This window comes from Lynx canadensis, chromosome B1 (assembly GCF_007474595.2).
Source record: "Lynx canadensis isolate LIC74 chromosome B1, mLynCan4.pri.v2, whole genome shotgun sequence".
In the NCBI taxonomy this organism is placed as follows: domain Eukaryota; kingdom Metazoa; phylum Chordata; class Mammalia; order Carnivora; family Felidae; genus Lynx; species Lynx canadensis.
Window position 1 is genome coordinate 45,002,697 of NC_044306.2, and position 8,278 is coordinate 45,010,974.

Genomic DNA, 8,278 nt, shown 5'->3' on the forward strand with positions numbered 1-8,278 from the left:
AAGGTATGGTTTATAGCGTGGACGGTGGTGGGGTGGAAAGGGCTTGGGGTCTGGACTCCACCAACCTGAGGCCAGTAATGGGAGGCCACCACTTAGTACCTCTGCAAATGGCCCGAGTTTTGATTTGCTTGTCTCTAAAAGGGGGATAATGTTACCTTACCTGAAATGATTGTCCGGAGAATCAAGAGAGACATTTGAAAAGCCCTTGGAACCTGTCAAAATGCTCTCCAAGTGTTGTCTTTATTATCCTCTCTTAGAAGATGAACTTTAGGGGCGCCTGGGTGGCGCAGTCGGTTAAGCGTCCGACTTTAGCCGGGTCACGATCTCGTGGTCCGTGAGTTCGAGCCCCGCGTCAGGCTCTGGGCTGATGGCTCAGAGCCTGGAGCCTGTTTCCGATTCTGTGTCTCCCTCTCTCTCTGCCCCTCTCCCGTTCATGCTCTGTCTCTCTCTGTCCCAAAAAAAATAAATAAACGTTGAAAAAAAAAATTTAAAAAAGAAGATGAACTTTAAAAGTTTCTTTCGACGGTGAATTCTGTAATGTTAAAGTCTTCCTGGGACAAAGCTCTCCCTCCTTTTTTCCCACGAGACACCACAAACTCAAGAGTGCATGGAGTCCAGGTGTGCCCCTGTGAGCTGACGCTCTGTCCTTTTTTTGATTTGGTGCAATTTTACATCGTCTCTCTCTCTCTCTCTCTCTCTCTCCCCTTAATTTTTGTTTTAAGTTGAACCAAAGACATCCTTAAAGCAACAGTGGCTCTGGAAGAGCAGTACAGTGGCGTTCTCGCCAAAGCCGTGGTATCAGACATGAAGTCAGCAGCCCAGCAGCTGTCTGGCGAGGCCGCTGGAAGGGGGGCCACCTGGGTTTGGTGCCTTCTTGATGAGGTGTTTCTGCAGGAATGACTTATATACGCAAGGCAAAAGAATTGAGTGTTGAGTTTGGCTAATGCCCACTAGAGAGCTGTCATTACATCAAGGTTAGTTCATGACTCAAAAGATGTCTTGAATATCAATTGTTTCTTCTTTCTGTGAGGTGTAGGCGTATTTTATCAGTCTTGCCAGAAAAGGGGGTAGGGCTGAGGCTTTGACAGATAGATGGAAGCATCGGGGCATAGTACAAAGAGTACTGGCCTTGGAGTCTTAAAACCTAGGTAGACTTGGCACAACACTAACTACCTGTGTGACTTTGTGGAAATCACTTAACCTCTCTGGTCCACAGGACACATACACATATATGGAATATAATGATGTTTGGGGACAGTTACATGTATCACAATGTACAGTAATCACCTTTGTAAACAATGAATATTAAAAACATTGATGTGTAACATACATTCAGAAAACTGCCCACATCGTAAGTATAGAACTTGATGAATTATCCCAGAGTGAACTCACTCATGTAACCGCCACCCAGATGAAGAACTGTAATATCACCGGAACCCCAGGATCCCCTCTTTGCCCCACTCCCTGCCACTCCCCAGCCCTCCTTCTCCAAAAGGACCGTGATCCGATCTCTTAACACCATAGAATAGTTTTGCCCGTTTTTGGAATTTATAAAACGAAATCAGACAATGTGTACTTTTTTTGGTGTCTGTCTTCTTTTGTTTGTTAGATTTATCGGTTTTGCCTCAGCAGTAGTTTATTTATTTGTATTGCCACATACTATCTCATGGTATGATTACAGACCAGCGGATCCATGCTGCTTTAGATGGCGATTTGGGTGGCTTCTCGTTTTTTGGCCCTTTCACTTGGTGTTATGCTGCCGGTATTTCTGTTCCGCATATATCTAATGCCAAGTCCTATAGAAAAAAGTATACGGCTCTGCTGCAGGGGCGCCTGGGGGGCTCAGTCGGTTAAGCAGCCCCGACTCTTGATTTCGGCTCAGGTCATGGTCTCACGGTTGTGGGTTCGAGCCCCGCCTCCGGCTCTGCGCTGATAGCGTGGAGCCTGCTTGGGGTTCTATCTCTCCTTCTGTCTCTGCCTCTCTCCAACTTGCACTCTCTCCCAAAATAAATAAACGTTAAAAAAAAAAGCATTAAAAAAAGAGAAAGTCTATGACTCTGCTTTAATGATCTTGTCGTGCAGGTTTACAAAATGGGCGTGTTAATTTCCACTCCCACTTAGCCGTATGTGAGCGGGTCCCCCCCTCCCCGCCATTTCCATTTCGTTTTGCCATTCTGAGGAAGCACTGCCTTGTCCCATTGTGTTTTCCCTTAGCATTTCCCTGGTGGCTGCTGAGGTTAAGCCCGTTTGCGTACATTCACAAGCCATTTGAAAATCCTCTTTTGTGAAGTGCTTGTTTAAGTCCTTTGGCCATTTTCAATTGCCTTCAAAGAAATTTGTAAGAGTTCTTATTATATTTTAATTGCAATGTATTATTGGGTGTATTTACCGCCCATAACCTTGTCCTATTCTGTGGCTTGCCTTTTCACCCTCTTCGTATTATATTATCACGAACAGACGTTTTTAATTTTGACATAGTTTCATATGTCAACATTTTCTCTTATTGTTAGCGCCTTGATTTCTGTTGTACTGATGAAATCTTTGGGGTGTGAGACGAGCAGCCTGGGGAAGACTCGTGGTAGCAGCCTGCCTGCCAGGACACCTTCAGTTCAGTCCCAAGATGCTCGTGGAACATCCCTGAGCTTGTGGTAAAACAGGTTCAGGCTGATTTGAAGAACCTGCTGGCGGATCAAGGCTTCTGACTGAAATCAGGGGCTCAGTTAAGGGTACCCGGGGCTTATGATTTCCGGGGACCACGTTATTTGTTCACCTGATTATGGGAAGAGACAGCGTTACTTGGCACTTTCCTGAAGACTGTGTTTTTAGAACCTTTGTGGAAAAAGAAATCTCTGAATAGGCTTATAGTCCTTGGTCTGGGAATCAGACACAGGAGTTTCTTGTTGGCCCGGACTCCCTTGTCGGGGGAACCTACTGTCCTCCCAAGGCCTTGCTGAGTAAGCAGGGCCCGTGTGACCCTGCTTCCCTTGTCACAGCCGACTGGGCCAGATGTTGATATGGGAGCCTGACCGTGGGCTGGGCAGAGAATAATCAATGGCTTATGTGAACTGGGACACATGTTCTTCCAAGCCAGTAAGAGTCTCTCTTGGCGGAATCTGAACCAGGGATTCAGAAGGATGTTGTGGGCTGACGCTGGGCACACGTGCTGAAAGGCCGCGTAGAGATGAGACAAGGGGAGCCATTTTGGGGCTACGCACTTGCCAAATGTATAAGGAACTGAGACTCAAAGAAGCCAGGAGGGAGAGGGGGAGGGAGTGGGGGCCCAGAGAAGAGCAGAGAAATCATGTGAGAGTAAAGACAAAGAGCAAATCCCTGGTTTCTGTCCTTCTTGAGGCCTGATTCGATGCCTCCTGGTTCCCCTCAGGGCCTCTGTGTACCCTTGTAATAACCCTAACCTTTTATTTGAGCTCATTTGAGTGGTTTCTGATCCTTGCAATCAAAAGAGTTTGGACTGAGATATTCCAGATCAAAGGTAAGACGAAAAGAAAAGAAAAGATTTATGGGTTTGTATTTCGTTCAATAAACTTTATAGAATTCTAGTAAAAAATGGATTCCTCTACAATTTAGATCGCCTATCTTATCGACTAGAATTATGTCTGTGAGAATAACAGCGCTGCTCTTTAGCCATTAAAATGTTAATTCTGGATATGTGGGCAAAGAGGCAGCATGGAGGCATCTTCTGGATATTCACCCTGTAATTATCGCAGGGCCCCGTCGTGAAGCTGGGGAGGGGAGGGGGGCCCCGAGGCCCCAGGCTGTAGGTTCCTCACCTCTGAGCATGGGCTGTGTACCTCACGCTTCAGAGGTTGTTGGGGTTTAGCAGTGGTTACGACCCAAGCGGCCAAGAGTAGAATGGTTAAATAAATTAGTAGTCTCCAAATGAGGGAGTATTTATGGAGTCATTAAAGATGATGTCATTAAAGAAGCTTTTAATGATATGGGAAATTAATTGTATAATAATATGTAACATTAACTGGAAAACAGATGTAAAATGTTTTATGTAGGTATATCACAACGATGTTTGTTTTTATTTTTAAAGTTTATTGATTTATTTTGAGAGAGAGACAGAGAGACAGAGTGGGTGAGGGGCAAAGAGAGAGAGAGAGAGAGAGAGAGAGAATCCCAAGCAGGCTCTGAGCTGTCAGTGCAGAGCCCCATGCGGGGCTTGAACTCACAAACTGTGAGATCATGACCTGGGCTGAAATCAAGAGTTGGACACTTACCTGACTGAGGCACCCAGGCACCCTGATCTCAACTATGCTAAAATAAAGAAGTAAAAACTATTAACAGTAGTCATACACACATGCATACTAGTTACACATATATTTGCCTTTTGCTATTTTCTGTGATTACTTTAATAATCCAGCAAAAAGTTTACAATTAAAATACAAACGAATAAGCTCTTTACTCAGATTCTCGAAATGTGACCTGAATCTGTTCTGGAATTTCCCTCACACATCTATTCTTGGTTCTCAATTCCCAACCTCCTGCCCTGCATACATGAGGGTATTTGAAACATTTGCAATCAAGGGCTTCTTAGACGACCCCTCCCCAGTTAGCCCTTGGCTGAGGCCTCCCCGCAGACCCTTGGAAGAGCCCCCCCAACTGTCTTCAGGATGTGTGAAGCCCAGGATGGCTGTTTCTCTCAGTCGTGGAAGAGGATGAGACTCCAGGTCTGCAGTTATAGGGCCAAGTTGGGATCTGGTTTATAAAAACGTGGGAGAAGCGAGTGGCACCAGACTTTAAAAGTGCTTTGAGATCTCCAAGAGGAAGCTTGTCTCCAGCAACCCTGGCTGGGGAGGGCATTTCTGAGGACTCTGTCCTGGAAGGGGTCTGTCAGTGGGACATGGGGCAGGGGAGGGCCAGTAGGGACAGAGGCGGCCACAGCTGGCGGGGACTTCAGGAACCACCAAGGTAAGCACCACTGCTTTACAGATAATGCCAGCCACTACTTGGTTCCAGTACCTCCTGCACGCTAGGTGTGCACGCAGTTGAGACGTAGTAGGTGCAGCACACCTGAAATTTCATGTACCTTTCACAATAGCCCGGTGAAGCAGATGTTATCATCTTCATTTTGCTAACCCTCCAACAAAGTGGGGAAGCCAGCTTAGGGGGGTTAAAGTGATATTCAAGGGTAACTGATGACGGTCCAGGACTCAAAACCACCCCTCCTTTTTATTTTTAACTCTGATGGTAATAATCAGGTAACAGTTGTGTATTAGGTCTTTCCTACGTGCCAGGCCCTGTGTGGAATGCTTTTCCTACTTTATCTCTCTCTTTTAAAAATTGTTTTATTTATATATTTTGAGAGAGAGAGAGAGAGAGAGAGCAAGGGAAGCGCAAAGAGGGAGAGAGAGAGAATCCCAAGCAGGCTCTGTGCTGAGAGCACAGAGCCCAATGTGGGGCTCCAGCTCATGAACCTTGAGATCACGACCTGAGCTGAAACCAGGAGTCAGACGCTTAACTGAGCCACCAATGCTCACAGCAGCTCAATGAAATAGATCCTATCAATATTTCCATTTCATGCTGAAGAACTGAGGTTTAGAGGAACTTGCTGATGGTCACAAAGGGAGTGACAGAGACAGCCTTGGAACGCAGGTTGGTCTGAGGCCAGGTCAGAATTCTTACTATGACTTCAATGACTTCCTCTAGGTGGGGGACAGAATAGGGTATCCAGGGCAGGTCCCTGGAGCTCAGTACTCCACCCAAACACCAAGTACAGAACCAAAACCCCAGCATGACTCTGGAGTCTGGATCATTTCAGTCCTGCTAGTCAATGAATGGATCAATCAATGCATGCATGCATGCATGCTTCCATCCATCCCTCCCTCCATCCATCCATCCCTGCATCCCTGCATCCACCCATCCCTGCATCCATTCATCCATCCATCCATGCATCCATCCATCCCTGCATCTATCCATCCCTGCAGCCATCTATCCCTGCATCCCTGCATCCATCCATCCCTGCATCCATCCATCCCTGCATCCATCCATCCATCCATCCATCCCTGCATCCATCCATCCATCCATCCATCCCCGCATCCATCCATCCATCCATCCATCCATCCATCCCTGCATCCATCCATCCATCCATCCATCCATCCCCGCATCCATCCATCCATCCATCCATCCATCCCTGCATCCATCCATCCATCCATCCATCCCTGCATCCATCCATCCATCCATCCATCCCCGCATCCATCCATCCATCCATCCATCCATCCATCCCTGCATCCATCCATCCATCCATCCATCCATCCCTGCATCCATCCATCCATCCATCCATCCCTGCATCCATCCATCCATCCATCCATCCATCCATCCATCCCTGCATCCCTGCATCCCTGCACCCATCCATCCATCCCCATATCTAGTCTGGAGTGGGGAAATGGGGGACTTGGTGGTATCCAGGACCTCTCTCAGCTCAGTGATTTAAAAATTTTGCTGAGCTTTTGCCTTAAGTCCAGTTCTTTGCTAAAAACTGTGGAGCGAGGGCTGGAGGAAGCCTATGCCTTTGGCTTGCCTTCATGGAGTTTCGGGACAGAGTTAGGGGGATGTAATGTATGGCTGCCACACATAAAATATTTATACAATAATGGAGTAGACACTGTGGCACAGAGTTTAAATTCCGAAATCAGTGTGTGTAGAGCAGTTGGAAAAGGATTCTCTACATGTGTATGTGTGATTATGTGTGAGTGAGTGAGTGTGTGCATGTGTGTGTGAGTGAACGAGTGTGTATATGTGAGTGAGCCTGGGAGCATGAGTGTGCATGTGTGAGTGTCTGGGCATGTGTGACAGTAAGTAACTAAGCATAGGGGGTCCTGTGCTAGAGAAGAGCATGAGGACCTCCCTGGTCTCCTCTGAAAGGAGAAGAGGAAGGACAGGAATGGAGAGAGAGGGAAAGAGAGAGAGAGAGAGAGAGAGAGAGAGAGAGAGAGAGAATGGCACTCAGGGAACCCCAAACTTAGAGCAGCAGAGGAGTTGAGGAATGGTTCAGACTCTGGCTGAGATACAAGGTGAGGGTGCTCACTCTGGAGGTAAGAGGGAAGGAAGAGAACTGAGTGTGCACAAGTGTGGAGGGCGTTTGCATCCATGGTTTCCTCTGACATAGTGCCCAGGGAGGCTGGTGGCCAGTTTTCAGCAGGCAACCAGACTTCTGGGTCTGAGGGCTAAGCGCCTCCATCAGATGAGTCTGGGCCTAGAGGCAGATTGGATTCCACACCTTGCTCTGCAGGTGAGGTCTGAGGCCACCCTGACGGAAGCCAAGAGGCCACTGTTGGAATGGTGCCACCATGAGGCCCATTAACCTCCTGTTAGCCATTGGAGGGACCATGGTTTCTGGACCACAAACTAGGGCCCCTTCCTGTGACAGGACTTTCTGATTTACTCCAGACATGCAAATAAATTCCATATAGCTATATATTTCATTAATTGTCTTCATTAAAAAAGAATTACATTAGACACCACTGAAAGAATTTCAGTTCGTATGGTCACTGAACCAAGGGAGTATTTACTGGGATCTTTATGGTAGATCCTTTTTGCAGTCTGGGGGTCTCTGTGAAGGACCCGGGGGAGGTCTCACTAGCAGGTGCCCACCAAAAAGCCCTATTCAAGACGCTAATCCCATAGAACCTCTTGAAACAACTGAATAAAACCTCACACTGCTAGAGAGGTGAACTGACCTCCCAGCCAAGGATTCCTTAATGTCAGGAGGCTGGTCCTGCACATTTTGGTTTGGTTGGGATGGACATAGCTACAAAGTTAACATTGTTCTTCCCTGCAGTGCACTGGGGCTCTAGTCTTCTGTCCTTGGGCCAGGAAACTGGATCTCCTGATTTCTTCGCTTCCTGTCCCACCCACTCGCTGGACCTGCGTCCATAACATCTGTAATCACTTGCAAAATACAAGTTCCCAGGCCTGGTGTCGGCCCTGTTTTCTTTCCTGCACACATGCAAAGACCTTTGAGTCGGCAGCTCTGTTTTATAAGGTTGCTACTTCCTGCCCTTGCTTTATTACATCTGTTCTTTGGGGCATGGTGTTATAAATTGGGTATGTGATGATGTGTAATCACTAACTGAAAAGCCAATACATTTTCACTGTACCGGCAGCAAGACAAATAAAAGGCAAAATGAAAGGCTTGTGCTCTTTTGACAAAGGAAAAAGCACACAACGCACATATTAAAGAAAAAAAAAATCAGATTGCAAATTGAAAATGTTGTCATCTTAGGGGAGTTGTTTTCTTGGGGGCAATCCGGCTTGT